Source organism: Stegastes partitus, unplaced genomic scaffold (assembly GCF_000690725.1).
Source record: "Stegastes partitus isolate 25-593 unplaced genomic scaffold, Stegastes_partitus-1.0.2 Scaffold200, whole genome shotgun sequence".
NCBI classification, from domain to species: Eukaryota; Metazoa; Chordata; class Actinopteri; family Pomacentridae; genus Stegastes; species Stegastes partitus.
This window is the reverse complement of record NW_007577931.1, coordinates 222,665-241,920: the sequence shown is the minus strand read 5'-3', so window position 1 is coordinate 241,920 and position 19,256 is coordinate 222,665.

Sequence of the window (19,256 nt, the reverse complement as noted above, 5' to 3'; positions counted from 1 at the left end):
ACACCCTGGACAGGTCACCAGTCTATCACAGGGCTACACTTAGAGACAGACAACCAAGCACACTCACATTCACACCTACAGACAATTTAGAATCACCAACTAACCTCAACATGTTTTTGGACCATGTGGGAGGAAGCCGGAGAACCCAGAGAGAACCCACGCTGCACGGGGAGAACATGCAAACTCCACATAGAAAGATCCCGGGTGTCCTCACCGGGATGCGAACTGGTGACCTTCTAGCTCTCCACCTTGCAGCCCCCAAATGTATTATTATTATTCTTATTATTGTTATTATTATTGTTATTATTATTATCACACACATAAAATGTCTGGACTGGTTCACATAGAGGCTGCTGCTGCTGCTTCTGTTGGAATTTCATTACCTGCATATGATCGCATGTCCACAGGCGACGCATCTTTTCCGAGTTCACCAAACGTAACAAAAGAGCCGCATTTCACTTTCACTCTTGTCAGGCACAAAGTCGCAGAACGCGGCTGTGGAGGTAGCTGGCAAGCAAGCAAGAAGCAGACAGACCAAGAGACGGACTGCCCGGCTGGGTTACCAAGACGGACAGACTTGAGAGAGCTGCACCGCAAGCTAGCACATCAAATTACCATTACCTTTATTTGCTGACATCAAACTTGGAGAAGAGAGAACACTAGTTTACCTGATTGCTGCATTTCACTTCCACGGTGTTGTTTTTTTACTTCTCCGTGAGCAGGAAGATAGCTGCACTTCATCCTGTCACTGAAGTTGGAAGCGTTGACAAGCATTTTGACACGAGGGGGAGGTTGGGCCTTTGCGTAATGAGTGTATGGAGCCAGGAATGTACCAGACGCATCAAACAGGCCGTGGCTATGCCTACTGTCAATAGGATATACAGCCAGCAGGTTTAAAAAAAGGAAAAAAAAACAGGACATCCACGAGGAAATATTAAAACAGGACAGCAGGAGAGAACCGTAAAATATGGGAGAGCCCCGGGAAGAATGGTGGTGTGGACAGGTACGGGTAAGATGTGTGTGCGCAAGCCTCATTTTATGCAGATGCTATGCTAATCTGCATTGTACAGTAAAATAAAGTTTACCTGACATCTGCTGTTTTGCACAAGCCTTCATGCTGGAGCAGGTAGAACAAAGTGTGAAGAAATAACTGTGGATTTAAAGGCAGGTTTAGCTGACAGCTCCTGCTGCGTCTACCTACTGTGATTGTTGCAGCAGCAAGTTTGTTAAGGGAAAAGAGGATTTTTTTTTGTTTCCGACTCTCTGCCTCACCTCTGCTCAAGCTCTTCACAAACATACCATCTCAGCAAACCTCAATGCACTCAGTTATAAAACATGAATACTTGGGGACACGTTGGCCAAAGCGTTTAAACAGATGATCACTACATCTCTCTCTTCCTGTTTTGTGGCACTCTGTGTACGAAATCAAGCGACAATGACTGCTCTCTCAGTGCGAGTCTTCAATGGCTCCCTGAAATGCTTCTTGTTTCTCTGTTGCCTCATTATAATCCTTTGTGTGTCCTCTGTGAATGGCTGATGATGATTATGCAAATGTGCCATCCGAGAGCAGCATGGGTAATTATCACAGCAGAGAATGAGGCTTTTTGAAATTCTCTAACTGCCGAAGAGAAAACCATGGGTCTTCGGTGAGTGTGAGAGTGTATATTTATCAGTTCGGACAAGCCGGGGGCTTTTCGAATGTGGACATGGGGATGCTTAGCAAACCCGTAGAGGGTTTTGGGAGCTTTGTGCATTGTGAGTTGTTTTTATCTTTCATAGAATTCCTCCTTCTGCACAGGTATTTGAAATGTGATTTTACTGATTTCAAAAGCTTGAGTGGTATATTTTCTCATGCAAACCCATTTCCGTCCAGCTGTTCCCTTTTTGGGGGTTTCTTATTGCAAGGTCTGCCCATCACTTAGCTACTAACAGATTGAGTCAGGTTTTTATTACCTGTATGCAACCTTAATTGACACCTGGTGTGCTCTAGCTATGATCAACATGGAAACGGACACATCAGTATTCACTCAGGCACTAATGAGGGCAGCTTGGAGGTGCAGGAGCCCCTGGTGAACAGGTGGGGTCCTGGCAGCAGACCTTCGCGCATCTCTCAGAGGTGCGAAATGTCTAATTATGCATCGAGAGGTATACGCGGATAAACCGAGAGCAATGCAACGATGGGAATATACTGAGGCAGACAACTGGAGGGGAAAAACTAGAAAAAAAAAAGAGGCACAGTTAAAAGCCTCTCGTTCCAGAGGGAATGGGAAAGGAACACTCGCTCACCGAGAGGCCAGCTTTGTGAGCTTCAGCACTGAGACTGAGTGGCCCCATGACTTTTTTGAAGGGAGGTAGACTGCCTGGGGTCAATTAACCTCCAGAGCAGCCAGAGCTGGGCTCTAAGGAACACTGGTTTTTATAGATACTGACGAGGCACAATTTGTCTCTTCAAACTGCAAGGGTGCTTGCATAAAATAGGTCATGGGGCAATGAGGCGTAGAAGGCATACCAACTAAAACTGTGCCTTACTTTGGCCTGCCGTGTCACTTCTCTCTCAGAAATATTTCCCTTTAGAGAGGTCAGGTGTGCTGTGAACTTCTGAAAGGAACTTCAACCAGCAGCAAAGAAAAAAAAAAAAAAAGTTGCAGCTTAGCACAGAAATTTCATTTTCAAATGATCTATTTTTTCTTTATTTTAGAGAACAAAGGCATGTCTTGGCAGAACAATCCGAACAATGGCTTGAAACTAGAATCCAAAGGACTCCGGTAGTGTAGCTCTCCACAGTCATCGAGGACAGAGAAACAACATAAATCATCACCGCAAAAAGTTGCCTTCCCTCTTTAAGAAATAAAAGTCCATTTGTCAGTGAAGTCAGCAAACTTCCCACAGTTCTTGTAGGTGCCTGGCGCGGCGCCAGATAAACCAACTGAGCAGAAAGGCCGAGGTTATGATGTGTGTATCTGCAAGGATATGACATACTCCATTCTCTTGCCTCGCATTCCTAATGTGATTAAGTCAGACCAGTTAATGCAATAATCTCGCAACAATGTACAGTATAATGCTCCAATCAATGCCAATAAAACTGCAGCCCGTCCTCCCATTGGCCACGCCAGGAACACACAAGTCATCGAGTCTGTGTTTGCTCCTCGTCACCTCTTTCAATTTCATTCCAGCGCAACAAACAAGCTGCTGAGATACCAAAGGGGGGAAGAGGGAAGGAAAGTGGCGCCATGATTCGCATGAAATATGAAACAAGAGTATTTCCTGATTGTCTCTGCTGTTTGGTTCCTTTCATGTTAAGACGGGCAGTGTCTTGTCTGCTCTGTCCATATCCGTCTTCTCTTCCTCTCCTCTCGTTGCTCTGCGGGAAGCTGTCAGGAAAGGCAGCGAAAATGCATCAGAAAGAGCTGGCAGCAGCTCATATAGAGGCCTGTGTGGATGGCAGCAGGTCCAAGGGCCATTAAAACGCATAATTATGGGTCTGTCTCAGCTGCACTTCTTATGGGAGGAAATAAAGGAGGAGGAGAGGGGGAGGATGGGGAGTTGGTAGGAAGGAGGTGAGGAGTCAGACCATTTGGTGCTTTTTCACATTCACAAAGAAATAAGCGGTTGTCTCTCCCTTCCTTAGCTTGTTTTGTCATTTCCTCTTCTCATTTTCTTCTCTCCCTGCATCACATTAAGATCATTCATTGATTTCCTGCAGGAATAAATCAGCGTCATACCAATAACCGTTTCTAGGCGCGTGTTTTTCCTCTCTCGTCTGAGTTCACATCGGTAACACTGAACATAAAAGCAACACATGCTGCTTCTTACTCATTTTGCTTCCTTCATGAGTCCTTCTGGATTGCTGTAAACACACATGGAAATGTATTTATTCTTAGGAATCCTGTTGCTGTCATATATACAGTAGGCTCATCTGTTTCATCAGAAGTCTTTTGTTGCAGCTTTCAACAACGAAAGATGTCTTTGCAGTTGATTATAACAGTGATGCACACCATTCTTATCGTTTTGGTTGTGTTCCTGAGGTGTTATTTTAGGATTAGGGATGTTAATTAACAAACATGGCAGAAGAAAAAGGACGTTCATGTCACAACATGTATTGCATATTAGTCATAGCACCTGGTTGCACTTCCAGGTTTACTGTTTGATAAGATGAGAAACTGCAGTTTGTTGTGTTTAATACTGTAGCGACTCGAGGAGGTGATCACTCAGGCTATGGGTAATTTTGTGTTGGCAAATAGAGAGATTATGAGGGGTTAGCTAGCAGGAGGCCACCATGACAGAGACTTCTGTGCTAGTTAACGGTTTCCAACAACAGCTCATGTTTTAAAGACGTGCCAGAGGCTACTCGGAACGCGTTTCCATTGGCAAGTCGCTAATGTAACCAAACTGCTTCTGCAGCAAATGAATCTATCCATGGTTGAAAATAGAATTACCAGCTAATTACCAGCTCATGGAATTATACTGATTGACTGATTTTTGATTGATAATGCTGCTGACTATTGGTTAATAAAATTATTTACAATTTGCATCTTTTATCAAGATTATGAAGAAGTAAACTAGTGAGATGGAACAACCTAAAGAATTTCAGAATTTCCCGTTTTGTATGTTCTGCTATTAGCTGTAATGGCAGCATGGCCATAGGAATGCCAGCCTGTTGGTTCATCAGTCCACCATGGTGTTTTTCTCTGGCATGACCACGAGGTTGACATTTGGGTTTGTAGGTGAAAAGTCTTGACAGTGGTGCAGATATTGATGTTTTCCTCTTGCTGAAGAGGCAACCCATGTTGATCGCATCTTTCCAGCCATTTTCTCATCCAGGCTTGTCAGCTTTTGTTTTGTTTTTTTGTTTTTTTCCCCACTGCAAAGTATTATTAGCCCTAAACCACAGTCTCCATTTTGTTTCCATCTGTTTCTCCATGAGATCACATGAGCTGGAACACTGCTCCCTGACTGGCCTCTCCTGCATGATAATCCCAATAATGTACTTTGTCTGAGATTATATCTGTGTGTATGGGAACAAGAAAGGGTCAAACGAAGTCACAGAAGGACCCAGACACAGTAAACCAGCAAACTCCAGGTACTGTCAGTCTGCAGCGTCTCTCCAGGATGCTGATGATCAGCCTCCTGTAAGGGATACAGCAGCTTGATGCTGACAGTCTACGGCCTCGACCCCCCAGGAGGTCCGACGCAGCCAAATGGCGGAGCGGGAGAAGCACATAATGGCACCCAAGTGCCATGGCATTTATGTCTGTGCTCCTCAGGAGTGGAGAGCAGCGATGGTGGATCTGCCACCAGCTGCCCTTGTGGCAGCAACACCTTTTGAAGAGCTTGTTCATCTGATGCACAATACCACTTGAGGTCTAGAGGAACACTCTGCCACACTGTATCACACTGGACTCACACAAGAGGGAGGCAGGAGAACAAGTACAACAGGTTTTTGTTGTAAAGAAAAGTGGAGTGAGAAATGGGGTACTAACTGTACTCTCTGGGGCTCACAAGAGATGTGGATGGTGCCACTTCTCAGTCAAAGGGACTGTTTGCAGGCAGATCATTCACTGAGCTCTGTTCCATTTACCGCACCACTGGAGGAATCAATGGGACATGGTTGTCTGCTTCAGTGAGCACACATGGGCCGATGCCTGAGTGTAACATCCCATTTACGCCTATTATCTTGCATTAAGCTGATCATGTTATCAATTAGCAGCATTGTACTTTTATTGTATTTACAGTATATTTTTCAGGATTCGATTACGGTGCCTTTTAGAGATGGCACCTCTGGACTAAATCTAAATTTGAAATGTTGTGTTAAATATTATATTTTAACCTACATTTTTTTTTTGCTCCTTCTAAAATATTAAATAAATAGTTGATTGACACCAACACAAAAAAAAATATCCCAGCGTCATTCATTAGAGGAAGAATGCATCGTTTCTCATTAATGTCTTAACAATTTATGTTCCATTCAGCTCATGCATTAAACGCCATACAAACAGTCGTCCTGATTTTACCAACATAATGATATATAATTAGCTTTTTGTTGTTTTCTGTCAGTGCATTATGGAGAAAAACACAAACTACATTTCAATCATCCATACAATAAAATGCATAAATATGTGAAAATAGAAACAAAGCATGTCGAGTAAGGCGTCAGCAGTCCAGCTGGCTTCTGTGCTAATTAATGGGGCCAAAACACTTTTTCACAACTTTTCTTTCTCTTAAGCAAGCTTTTATTTAGCCTCTAGTCGACAATGGGAAACAGGGAGATGGTGGCTGAAACAGTGGCTGGCTAAATATGGGCCTTTCATCTGGCTTAACTCTACAAATGGACCTCATTGTCTTGAGGAATTCGATTTTCTGCCATTCTGTGGGCACACTGTGTCCCTCTCTGGGGCCCGACTGCAGCGAGCGGGGCCCTTATCAACAGCGCTCAGGGTGTGGAATTGAGGAATTGAGTTCTGCCTCAAATCAAACGATGAGAAAGAACGACAGAAACAGGAGTGAGAGGAAGAAGAGGGAGGCACAGCGACGGAGGGGGGGCATCAGAATAATTCTCCAGATGCTTCCACTCTCCCACTTAGACGCCACACACACCAACATACATCCGTGTGCACCTGTTCAAGCACACGCACACTGTATGCACAACGCATACAGTATAACTAGACTCACACAGATCCACACAAACTGTGTAAAATTTGCCAGTAAACCAACTGCTGGTGCTCCCGGCGGGGAAGCTTTTATACGCTCTAATTTCCAGCGTTATCTTCTGGTGCTTTGAGCCAATGCCCAAATAGACCTGTTTCTATCGGCGAGATAACGCTTGTGTTCCTTTGTTTGTGCGTATGAGTCTGTCCCTTGTGTGTGTATATGTATCTCCGCGTATGTGCGTGATGATGTCTTAAGCATGCCTACATTTACAATACCTACATTTGCAAGGTCCACAGTTATTTACCACTTAGTGTCCTCGCAAGAGAAATCCTTTTGTCAATCCTAATTAAAAGCTGATTACAGTTAATGTTAAAATTAGGGCTTTATAGGTGTCTTACTTAAAAAAAGAAGCCACTCAAGCATAGGAGGAGGGAAAAAAAAGGCACAGCAGATAATTGAATCAAAAGATAATATTGGGTAATTATGAAACCCATTGGTGTTCATCAAAACAAGAAAAAATGGGATATTGGAGGTTTTAAAGGAGACACTGTTGTGTTTTTCTGATTTAAGCAAAGGAAGGCTCTACGTGTTGATGGCATTTATAGGTGTTGGCCTTCAAATACAGAATTTAAGCATGTATTTATATATTTTCATTGTTACCTACAGGATGCGTGCTGCTGTACAAGTGAAGTAAGGTTCTGCTTGTCCTATAAGTCAGAATTGTGCATTTCTTTTGTCAGACAGCAACAAAGACAAACTCATTTTCACCATGATAGGCAAGAGTTTGCTGTCAAAATACATTTTATATGTATTTATCTCAGCCATATATCAGGGTACGTATAGGTAAAGGCATTTTTCAGAGTAGCAGCGGTTGAATTGTAAATGAACACCAATCAGGCTCGACATTAAAAACACTGACAGCTGAAGTGAAAAACATTGATTACCTCATTATAGTGGCACCTGTCAAAGGGTCGGGATATATTAGGCGGCAAGCAAACAGTCAGTTCTTGAAGTTGATGTGTTGGAAGCAGGAAAAATGGAGCGATGTAAGAGTCTGAGGGAGTCTAACGAGAACCAGACCGTGATGGTTAGACGACTGGATCGGCATCTCTGAAAACAGCAGGTTTTTGTGGGTTGTTAGTGGTTTGTGCCAACCAAAAGGGGTCCAAGGAAGAACAACCAGCAAACCAGCAACAGGGTCCAGTTCAGTGATGTTCATGAGGAGTGAAAACTGGTCCATGTGATCCAATTAGGACACCACGGAGAGCGTCGACAATGAGCACAGGAGCGTCCGAACTGGACCAAGGTGCAATGGATGGTGGATGCTTTCTTTAACATCATGAAAACAGTTGGGTGCATTTGTGTCATCTATCTGGAGAGAAGGGGTATGAACTGTTGGAACGTTAGCCAAGAGAGGCAGAGTGATGCTCTGGACAATGTTCTGCTGTGATACCTTAGGTCTTGGCATTCAGGTGGACGTTACACTGACACATACCACCAACACCCCTTCATGGCATCAGTGTTCCCTGATGGTAACACTTTAAATATTGCTCAGGAATGGTTTGAGGAACATGACCAAGAGTTCAAGGTGTTGACTTGGCCTCCAATATTCACCAGATCTTCTGTGATGGAAAAACAAGTGCGATCCATGAAGGTCCCACCTCACAATTTAAGGACTTAAAGGATCTGCTGCTGCTGCTGGTGTCTCGGTGCTTGATAGCACAGGACACCTTTAGAGGTTTGTCGAGTCCATGCGTGCTATCTTGGGAATCAACACAACATTAGGCATTACAGGCAATTTTATAGCTTGTCAGCACGAAACTGTCTCATCAACAGTATTAACATCAACAAGGAGCACACATTTCTATTTTTGTTGAGGGTATTTTTAATGTTGCACGACAAAAAAGACGTACTTAAAAAAGAAAAAAGTATGTAGTCAAGCCTGTTACTGTAGTATGAAGCCATTCCAACGGACAGGAAGAGACTCGTACAGACCTGCTGCCAAAAGGCTTCAGTGAATTTAGTCAAAACATCCACAGATTTTCGAAGAGTTTTTCATCATGTAAATAGATTATATGTGCATATCTAGACCATGTCTACAGGGTCAAGAAAGAAGAAGAAATCCCTACTTATGTATAAATTGAATCTAAATTACAATTATGAACGAGCACAATCTGTTGTTACTAATAAGGCACAAATCATTGTGCTGTTCATGCTCATACTAATTGCATCATTCAACATTCAGTGCAGTGACACAAAACAGCAAAAGCTAATTGGAGTCAGCAATTAGAACAAAAATTCTTTTAAAAAAATAGCTCAGTCCAAAAAATATTAGAGTTGTCATGCAATCAATGGAGGTTGAAGGTGTTTGTTAGAGCTGCTTATTGAAAAATGTGTGTGTGTGATGTGAGCTGTTGCCTCAGAAGACTTACAGTTAGGACTTATTGATTTGCATAAAGCTGGAAAATGTTCGAGTCTAGATATTCATCAGTGCACAATTAGACAAACTGTCTATAAACGAGATGATTTAGTGCCGCGGCCACTCACCTCAGAGGGAAACACAATACTAAACCAGTTTGCTGTGCTTCATTTTTCACAAACGTGGTCCCAAGTTGTGTCTCACACAAAAAAACAGCCTTTCAAAAGTAAGACACCAGAGTCGTAGACGGAATCTCAGACGGGTGCCGGGGTGGAGACGGAGCTTTTGAAATGCTATATGAAAAGCAGCAGCTGTAGCAGCAAGTGGCATCATAGCTTTTAGCCGAGCGGTGAACAGGCACGCAGCTAAAGAGTGAGCAGATCACTGATGTCTCAAGTACGCTGCCATGATTAAAGGGATGCGTGTTGCAGGAGAATCTGGAGTCAAGTTGGCTGCCTGAAGGAGCTCACAATTTGCTCACATTTTTGTGTTTGTGTTTCATTCGTTGGTGTGTTTTCAAATGAAAGCCGACTTGCTAATTCAGTTCGCTGATGTTCCTGTTTATGCATTAGACAAATAAAGATTGCACCATTATGTTTTGACTCTCATGCAGTCATTGCTGTAGACGGACCACGAATACACTGCTGCCGCCTTATTTTTGTCCCCACTTTCCTCCTCGGGCAGATGTCACGCATCCCATTAACCAATTAGCCAGAGAGCAAGCGAGAAAGAAAAGAGAGAGCGGCCTTCACAGGTGAGGACAGCAGCAAAAAAAAAAAAAAACTCCTGCAGAGACACCCTCGCTGCGATCAGTCTGATGTGAAACAGTGCCATTTACAACAGGGCAAGCACTGAGTCACCTTGCTAGTGAGTGTCATTCGTCAGGACACGGTAACTAGGCCCAGTGGTGTTCGTAAACCACCGCAGGGCATCAAGCCAGCGTGTGAAGTGTCAAGGCTAAGTTACACATTGAGGTGTGACATTACCACCAGTTGTTGGGACAATAAACAAGGGTTGTCGGGGGTTTCTCTATGGGAGCTTTCGCCCACTGAGCTCAGATTATCCCGAATGTCGTTTCTGGGCTGCAGGTGTTAAGTGGTCGGGCTTTGCAGGGCTGTGATTTAAAAGATAACAGAAAAAAAACAGGGTCGGAGAGTTATTCAGTTCGAGCTGTGAGGCCGTATTTATCGGCTCTGTGGGCATTTTCATCAGAATTATGATTTTTAGCAGAAGGTGAGTTACTGCTTTGAAACTCTGGGAAGCAATGTTTGTCAAAAGATGTGCGAAATGATTTAAACACAAGCAGTTCTTTGTGCTTTTTTTCTTTCCCCCTCCTCCTCTCATTTCTTGCTAATGATGAAATCAACCCAGCGCAGAGCACCACGCTGCAACGCATGATGCTTTCTGTCTTCCGTTGCGCATGTAACACAACAGCTACTCGTCTTGTAGGAGCTCAGAGCGAACCTGCATCCTCCGTCCCTCCCACCGGGCAGCAACACACATATATAGACTCATAATGATTTTTATCTATGGGGCGCCGAGCTTCACATGCACTCGCCGGCAGTCGTAGCAGAACAAATGATGTTGCTCATTTAGTGGATGTGAAAGGCGTCACAGCATGCTAAGAGTTGTACTGCTAAGGTGTGTGTGTGTGTGTGCAGGCATGATGGTTGTGCATGAATGCTTGTGGAAGTATGTGATCTTGCTGATATTGTCTGCTGTTTTGTGTGTGTGTGGGGGAGAAGTTGCCCGGCTGACCTTGACCGATTTTTCACCTCCATTATTGCTGCTGCCTTTTATATATATATGTGAGCATGAATGGGTATAGTATGTAGCGTGTGTTCGTACTTGTGCGACCCCCAAGTGAACGTGGTGCTTGTAAGATTGAACGGCTGCCAGTGTGGCGTGAGACCCACCACCTACAGCCTCGTTTTATTTTAATTACTCAGCCACGTCTGTTAAGTAAGTGCTCTTTATTTAGCGAAGCATTTTGATAAAGTTGTGTGATAAGTGAGGGACAGATTAAAAAATGAAAAAAGTAAAGCTTAACATCTCATAATAAAAATAACCCCTGATGGCATCTTCAAAGCTTGTTCTCTCAAAGCTCCCTCCAGACCCACCAACAACATTACAAAATTGTTTCCACAGACTGAATGTTTAGTTGGTCGGATATCTTATTTAGTGCGTCACACAAATAGAGCAGAACAGTACGCAGCCACTTACCAGACAACAAAATACTGTTGGAAGCTTTATGAGGACAAGTCTTGCTTAAAGATTGCATTCTAAGCCTTATGTCACGAGCTCCGCTTATAAAATCTGCCACCAGTCTCCCCTTTTTAAACAGCATCACTCATCAACAGGCAGCTCATCAGAAATTAAATAAAAAATAAAATCAACAATGCGTAGCCTCTTAATGAGCAATCAAACGTGAAATGAGCTGCATCTCACCTAAATCAGCAAAAAAAACAAAACAGTTTCTCTTCAAGAAAATCACAGTGCTTTCTTATGCTTGTAACTAATGTCACTGCACGTCAATGTGACTGTGCACAGAGACGTCTTTGACTTTCGGTGGATTTTGGTTGAATTTTGAGCTATTGTAGTTGTTTAATGATACCATACCTTTGTAATTCAGGTTTGTATAAATTGTTAACAGATCTCTTTACATCTATAGGGGGAAAAAATCTATAATAGGAAAATAATGGTTAGTTATTGTTTATATCTCAGATTTAATAATAATAATTTTAATTTAAATATCCCGGCATAATTTTCATATTTTTTGTTTATAATATTATTTTATTGTTATTATTTATTTTATAAAAATGTATATTTTTAATATTATATTTCTTTATATACATATGTTCAATTTATGTTTATATATACATCAAGTAAAATAAAATAAAATTGCATTCTAATATATTAGAAAAAAAAAAAAACAGGCTATTTTATGTGTTAATATCTCCCAACATATTTATTTTTAAATAGGAATGATAAAATACTGTGTGTAAAAGTGATGAAAAAAGTTTAGATATATATCATTCAAAAATAATGCATTTGTCATAATAATAGTTAATTTTCATATAAATACACGTCTGTACCTTTATTATTTGTATTTTTCAAGCCATAATAAAAGGTTTGTTTTTCCTAACATATGAGAAGAGACAAAGTTGTGTATACTTACTGTCAACAGACGTCTGTTTTCATATATAAGGAATAAGGAAGGGCCTATTTGTTATATTTGTTAATGTTTAAAAACTGAGAGAGACAGGTAGATAAGAGAGCAGAGACAAAGCTGCTTTAGCATTTCTAAATGTAATAATGCTATTTATGTCAGTGTGTGGACGCTGTCTGTGTATATGAATAAGTGTCTATGCAAATGCACATCTGCAGGTGGCAGCTTTAACAAATCCACTGCTGCAAAGGGCCTCACATATAACAGTGGTCAGATCACTTCTCAGTCTTGTTCTCCAGGAAAGTCTCACCATTTTTTTCTGTCCTCTGGTCATTTCGCCAGCGAAATGTCCGTCATTAAAACCGCCCGACAACGACGGCCGTAATCCGGCCCCATTAAGATTTCGATTCCCTTCGTCCTCTGAGGACAAGATGTAATAGCTCAAAAACATCTATTTAGGCAGATGGGAGTGGATTTATTAAACGGGCGTATTTCATGAATATAACCTCATCCTATCATCAGCCAAAGCACTTTTGATTACAGTCCTTAATAAGTGAGCGTCTTTGAGAAGGGTGAATGCCCTGCAGCTGACCTGGACCTATTGATAAACTACAAGAGTTGGCTGTTGGAATGTGTTCATTTCACCCACTGTTAGCAAACCTTAATTAAAAAACTGGAGGGGAAAAAAAAAGGGGGGGCACACGCATGCACTTCCACACTAAGAGACACACCCAGGGATTTAAGGGGATCTCTGAGGATATGAAAAGTAATGAAAGCACAAATTTTCTGCGATGATCAATGCGGGCTTTGTGTTCAGTGCTTGCAATGCTCATAGGAGGAAGATAGTGTGTGTGTGTGTGTGTGTGTGTGCGCAGTGTGCTGCAGGCAGTTATGAATGAGCGCAGGCCAGTCCTAAATGCATTTTGATTTATTTGTGTAGGCGCGCAATATTTTTCCTCTACATTAAATGCTGGCTTGGAGGCTAACCTTTACTTCTGAGTGGAAGCCTGGTTTTGGTGGAAAAGGGGGGTAGAATTATTTCAGGGTCAGACGCTGTGCACATAAAAGCTCTGGTAATGCCCAGAGTTGTTGTTTACTGCATTGGGAAAGGAAAAAAAAAAAAAGCACTTTTCTTGGAGGTTTGAAGCTTTCGGGGTCTTCGATGCAAGAAAAATGACTGCAATGTGAAGATACGATGTCTTTAAAAGAACATTGATTTCATGAGAGTTTCCCAACCAAGTAATGTCTCCGTTTAAACTCCCCAAAAACAAAAGAAATAATAATTTTCAAAAAAAAAAAAGCCCATTGCAGCTTACTGAGATAACAAAGTCTCCCACAAAATCCGCAAGCCGCCCCTGTCGTTCGGTCACACATGGTTCATTTCTTCATAGCAGAGCTTTAATTCATTTGTCTTGTACGGGGCAACTCCTTGACCTTGTGGATGGAGATTAATGAAGAGCTTTAGTGGTGATGAAGGCTATCAGGCACCATGCTCCCCTCGTCTAATAGAGCAAGAGTTTTACATAGCCAATTATGTCGTTTGCATTCCGCTTGTAAGCACAGTTCTGTCGGAGGGGGGTGAGCCCGGCCGACTGTGGTGTATTTCTAGTATTAAAATATCAGGGTCATTTGGATAGAAAGTGCCAGACTGAATAATTATTCCATTGTTGTTTTCTTTCATTTTTAATTTTGGTGATGAGGAAAATTAGCAGCGTTGAAGCTGTCAGCTTTGGGGGGAAGAAAAGCCGTCTGTTTGTGTTGCGTTTCTGCAACCTCCAAAATTGCGAGTGCAATTCCCGCAGTCAAACGCCACAGTAAAAACGTCCACAGCCTTCACAGCATTTTTGATCACAGGGTACAGAGTGTACAAGTGCAATTGTGAGCCATTACCACTCTTTTACCGCAATTATTGTCAGGCTTTTTGGTGCTGCACTCTGCTCGGGTCCACACAGAAAGTGTCATTTTTGATTCTGTGAAAACAGGACTTAAAATTTTGATTTGCGGGGCAGTTTAGTCTCACTATCTTGTCATGTGGAGGAGGGTAAAGAAAGATACAGATGACGGGTGTAGGAGAGGCGAGAGGGCGATAGAGAAATCTGCTATAATCAATAGGTGTGTAATTGGAAGCTGTCAGTTAAATGTTTTAGTGTCCCCTATTGGTAAAAGCGGCTCCGTCGTTTTCTACACAAGATAAGGCAATTTGGGCTGCACGGAACTGAAAGTGTGTTCAGCGGGGGCTTGTCTGATGTGTGGGAGCTGTTCTCTCTTTAACCATTCAGAGCGTATGCATCTCCGCTAGCATTCAGATGACAGCGCAACTGTGCAGTCATCAGAAAGTGTCAGGCTCACTTTTATTTATGGGGGATCTTTTCAACCCCCAGCAATGAATTGAAGAATGTTTGTACATGGGGTCATTTAAAAGCCCTTTGTACTCCGTTTCACTCAGTCACTCTATTTATTCTTGCATGTTAAGGCTTTTTTTTTTTTTTATTTGTTGTCTTAAATTGAATTTAAACCAGCACATGCATCACTGTCCTCAGTCATGTGCTCACTTAATGGATCCTAAAGTGTTTTGGGTTGCACGCCGGAGCGTCAGGAGAGACCTTAACTTTCAGTGGCAAAGACCCACAGCCATTAACTATTCTGGGCCATTTTGAATTTTGCTATTTCGCAATTAGCCTAATGGAGAATGTCCTCGGATTAGGAAGCAGGAGGGACATGTTCCATCACATAATGTATTTATAACTGCCGGTTGTGGCATGCAGCCTCTCGCATGTTTAAATCTGTCTGTGTTAATGGAACGCTGGATGCTGCAGAGACGGCGCAAATGGACGGGCTTTGTTTTTGAGTTGATTTATTCAGTCCTCACGAATAATAAATGCAAAAGATAATGCGCCAACAACTTAAGTACTTTAATTTGACCTGTTCTCAGGATACAGGGGAGAATTTACTCACCATATCATCCTAGAAACTGACTCAAAAGAATGTGTTTTTTATTTTGGGAGACTGTATTAAATACCCAGAACCAGGAGATGATTAGTCGAGGCTGGAAGTAGGAGGAAACAGCTGCTGTGGTTCTGTTCCTGGTAGTTCTGTGGGCCAAAAACATCACTCTCAGTATTTTTTTAGTCTTCGGTGCAGGTGTTGTTTGAAACCGGGCAAAAGAAACCAATCTCAATTTTGTGATTCATGCCTTTTTCACACAAAAGTGTAAATTAATTGAAAGAAGCTGATACATCACCAGGCGCAGTCAGTGCTGTTTGCAACACCAGTGATGACAAGACGTGACAAAAATCAATGCGTCCTGCACAGTGAAGCTCACGAGTCCTTTAAAACCACAATCACGAGGTTTTCTAAGTGTTTTTATAAGTGTATTTGTAACTCAGGGTACGCTAGCTGCTTCCCCTGTTCCCAGTCTTGATGCTAACCGCCTCTTGTTTATATATTTAATGTACAGTTTTGAGGTGGGATTGCAGCAGACAGGAAACAGCCCTTTATTTTCTACCTGGCAGGAAGTGAGGTAATAAATCAGACACACCTGTGAGGTGAGCTGCTACTGACAAAGGAAGCATGGAGGAGTGAGAGTTGAAGAACGAGGAGGAGCTGTCTGGAAGAATGGTCCAATTTGGGGTAATCTGTGCTTTAAAACCGTGACGTATACAAAGTAAGCAGCTTTGGATCCAAGAAGAAGCTGGATTTGTAAAAGTTTCTGAGTAATAAAGAGCTGCTGACTGTGAGCTGATCCCAGGTGCAGGTTGGATAGAACTCGTCCCACGACTTCTTTGGCAGTTTGGACAGTGGTGGATGTCTAAGGTAAGTCTAGTTTTTACTGTTTTTAGAAATCTTCAGGCTTCTCCTCATTTCTCTTGGCTCAGTTTAAGGTATATTGTCCCTCATACTAACCTCTTTTAACCTCTGTAGCCTTCAAAGCCTTTAAATATCTTTTAAAGTGAAGAATAACCTTTATCCAACTGCCTGGCACCCAACTTAATTTGACTAATTTGAATAAGAGGGACACTTCTACTCTACAATATAATATCAATGTAACTCTTGGAAAGAAAGCAGTTGGGTGTATTCTCCTAAATGTTAAGCTAATTAAGATTTGTCAAAACTAAAAAATTCAGTGTGACCTAAACCGCCTTCGTGCTTCTTATGTGGCCTTCATAAACCAGTACAGCCTCACACTGCAGTTGCAAACTCTTGGCCAATGTGCAGACCCAAGCTCTTTGTCTGTGCAGACACTAATCTAATCACTCCTTCGTTTACTTCCTTTCTAGTTATGACATTGATTTTGTATTTATGAAGACCACATGACCACAAGCAAGTAAAGTCCTGCACAACAGAAACACTGGGTACAGTCCAGTGGCCTTACTACCAGACTGCCCCAGTACCACTGTATGTCAAATATGTTATGAACAATATATCCAAATGTCCTTCTACATTTGGATATCAGATCATGCCGTATGAGAATCAGGAAGTTTTTCTGGCTTTTCCAACCCATGATCTTCTGTGCTGGTATGTTAAAGACCTTTGACAGCTCAGTCCACACTACAGACTGCCACAAGTTTAAGGTGTGTTGCTACGACGAAGTAGTTTGTCTTAATTGTATGCACGCTGTATGAAAGAGTACATACTTTATGCAAACAGCTGTAGCAGCCATGCAGAAAACTTTCCTTGCCTTCTTCTTCTGCAGCAGCCTTCCTGTGTGGCTGCTGTAGGCAACTCAGCGCCCACTACCGTGTCAGAGCGCATTGACAACTCCTGCACAAGCGAGCGAGTGTGTATGTACAAATTAATTGTTGCGGACAGCGCGTGCACACTTGCAGAAGAGATTGTGCGCGGGTCAGCGCGTGGGGCATGCTGCTGGAAACGCTGAATGGTAATTTTTTTTGCAGCGGAGAGCGAGTGCTAGCGACTTCAGAGGGTGACAGATGTCAGTGAGCTCATCGAAAACCTGGTCATTTCCAGCCAGTGCCAGCCACACGCCGGCACCGGCTGCCTGTCTCGTTCCCGGCGGATCGGCCGGCGCTCCTGAGCAGGCTCTTAAGTGGGATCTGTGATGTTGTCATCAACCTCCCTGCACTGACAACACACACCATGGTAGTGACGGCTGCGAGCCCAGGCCCGTCCCCGAGCATCTGCTCCATCCTCTCGCTTGCCGGATGACTTCTGCCTGTCACACCGCATCTATCTACATGCATCTGTGTTTTTTTGTCTTTGTACCTGTCTACAGATGTAACTGTTCCTGTCTTCTGTGCTCCCTGTTGGTGTCTCTCTCGCTCGCTTGCTGTCTTTATCTGTGATACCACCTCCACCTCAGTCCACATCTGAGGGTTCCTGTTGTGTCATCAGTTAGCTTGCTTGTCTGAAGTGGTCAGTCAGACTTTCATGAGATGCTGATTTCAACACACTGCTATCCTTTGTGTGAACTTTCAGTGCTGCTTTTTTTGTCCTCAGCTATATTATTCATGCCTTTAACAGCTATTTTACCCATTTTCAGTCGTCTCCGTGTATCTGTCATTGCCTCAAATGCTCGTATTCAGGTTTTCTGTTGGCATCACAGTATTTTTTTAAAGGCTCATCATGCTCATCCACAATTCCCCCCCCTCATGATGCAAGCACGAGATGAGCAGCAGCAAGAACGAGTCAATTTCATCCCCAAGATCTCTAATTATTCTTTTAACAGATTCAACAGAGGAATTATATCAAACCTGAAGAAGTGCAGTTGTTCTAGCACAGCCTGTAACTGTGCAGAATAAAATTAGACAAGAAGTCACTGTAGAAAAGCCAAAATCCGCTTTAATTGTAGGTTTACAGTGGATAATAAATCACTGTTTTTGTAAAGTGAGCTGTTATTAACGCCAAACAGGTCTCTGCAGTTTCAAAAAAAAGATCCTGGTGTGACGTTAAGTGGTTTTGATCACCTTAAAAATGCAACATTCTGCAGTAATTACTGGCTTGTGTTAAACTGTCCCAGTTATTACATGCCAAGATGGTAATCATTTGACAAGAAAATGCTGATTCGAAATCATACAGTCTGACTTTAAAATTAGTTAATTAGAGCTAATATACACATTTCTGCTTAATTTGCAGTTTGACACGACCATAAACACAGAAGTATCGAAAGATCAAAGTTGTGCGTAATAAAATTATACGCTTCAGACATTTGAAACATATGTCAAAAACGGTATTACTGCATACTGTATAATATGCAGTTTTAGGGTGAGCGAGCATGGATAAGAGCCCCTGATAGCTACATTCACAGATCATCCTGACAGTTGGGTGACAAAATAAAGGAAAGACCTGAATAAATAAGTGGAGAAACATGAGTGAGTTCAGATGCTTCCACGTAGGTGCACTGCATGATACAATTAAGCAATTAGCGTCCAGTCATGCTCTGTGGCATGTGTAAAAATACTGAGCAGGCCCTCTCACTCTTTTGAATTTGTAATAAGACTGCAAAAAAAATAAAAAGATGTGTAACTTTAGAAGAAGTTTTCATTGTTGTAGTCCAGTTCTGACATTACCAGCCCATTAAAATGCCATTATAATAGCACATTATTCACATACATATGAGCCGGCAGAGACCTCCTCCACCTTCTACAAAGCCAGAAGGCAAGTTATCATTCATTCAGATCTCTGCTGAACAGAAAGTAGCCCAGTAATGTAGGAAGCTGACAAAGTGGAGCTTTTATCATGTGGTAAATGGTGTATTTTCACCCAAACTGTGTGCCTTTTCCAAACCTAACCAAGTACTTTTGGTGCCCAAACTTCACCTTACAGTGATTGGAAATGCAAGTAAACACTGAGTGAAAAGCAGTGAGTACAAAGGAAAGACTTAAGTCAAAAAATAATATAATAATACGACAGTAATGGCTCCAGATGAGACTTGAACTCAAGTCAACTGGGTGACACCATCACCAACCTCTCCAACCTCCAACTTTGTGCTTTTGTTCCCTTTTTCTAAGTGCACAATCATAGCACTCACAACAATTAAATCAAGTCTAAGAGAAAGTGGAG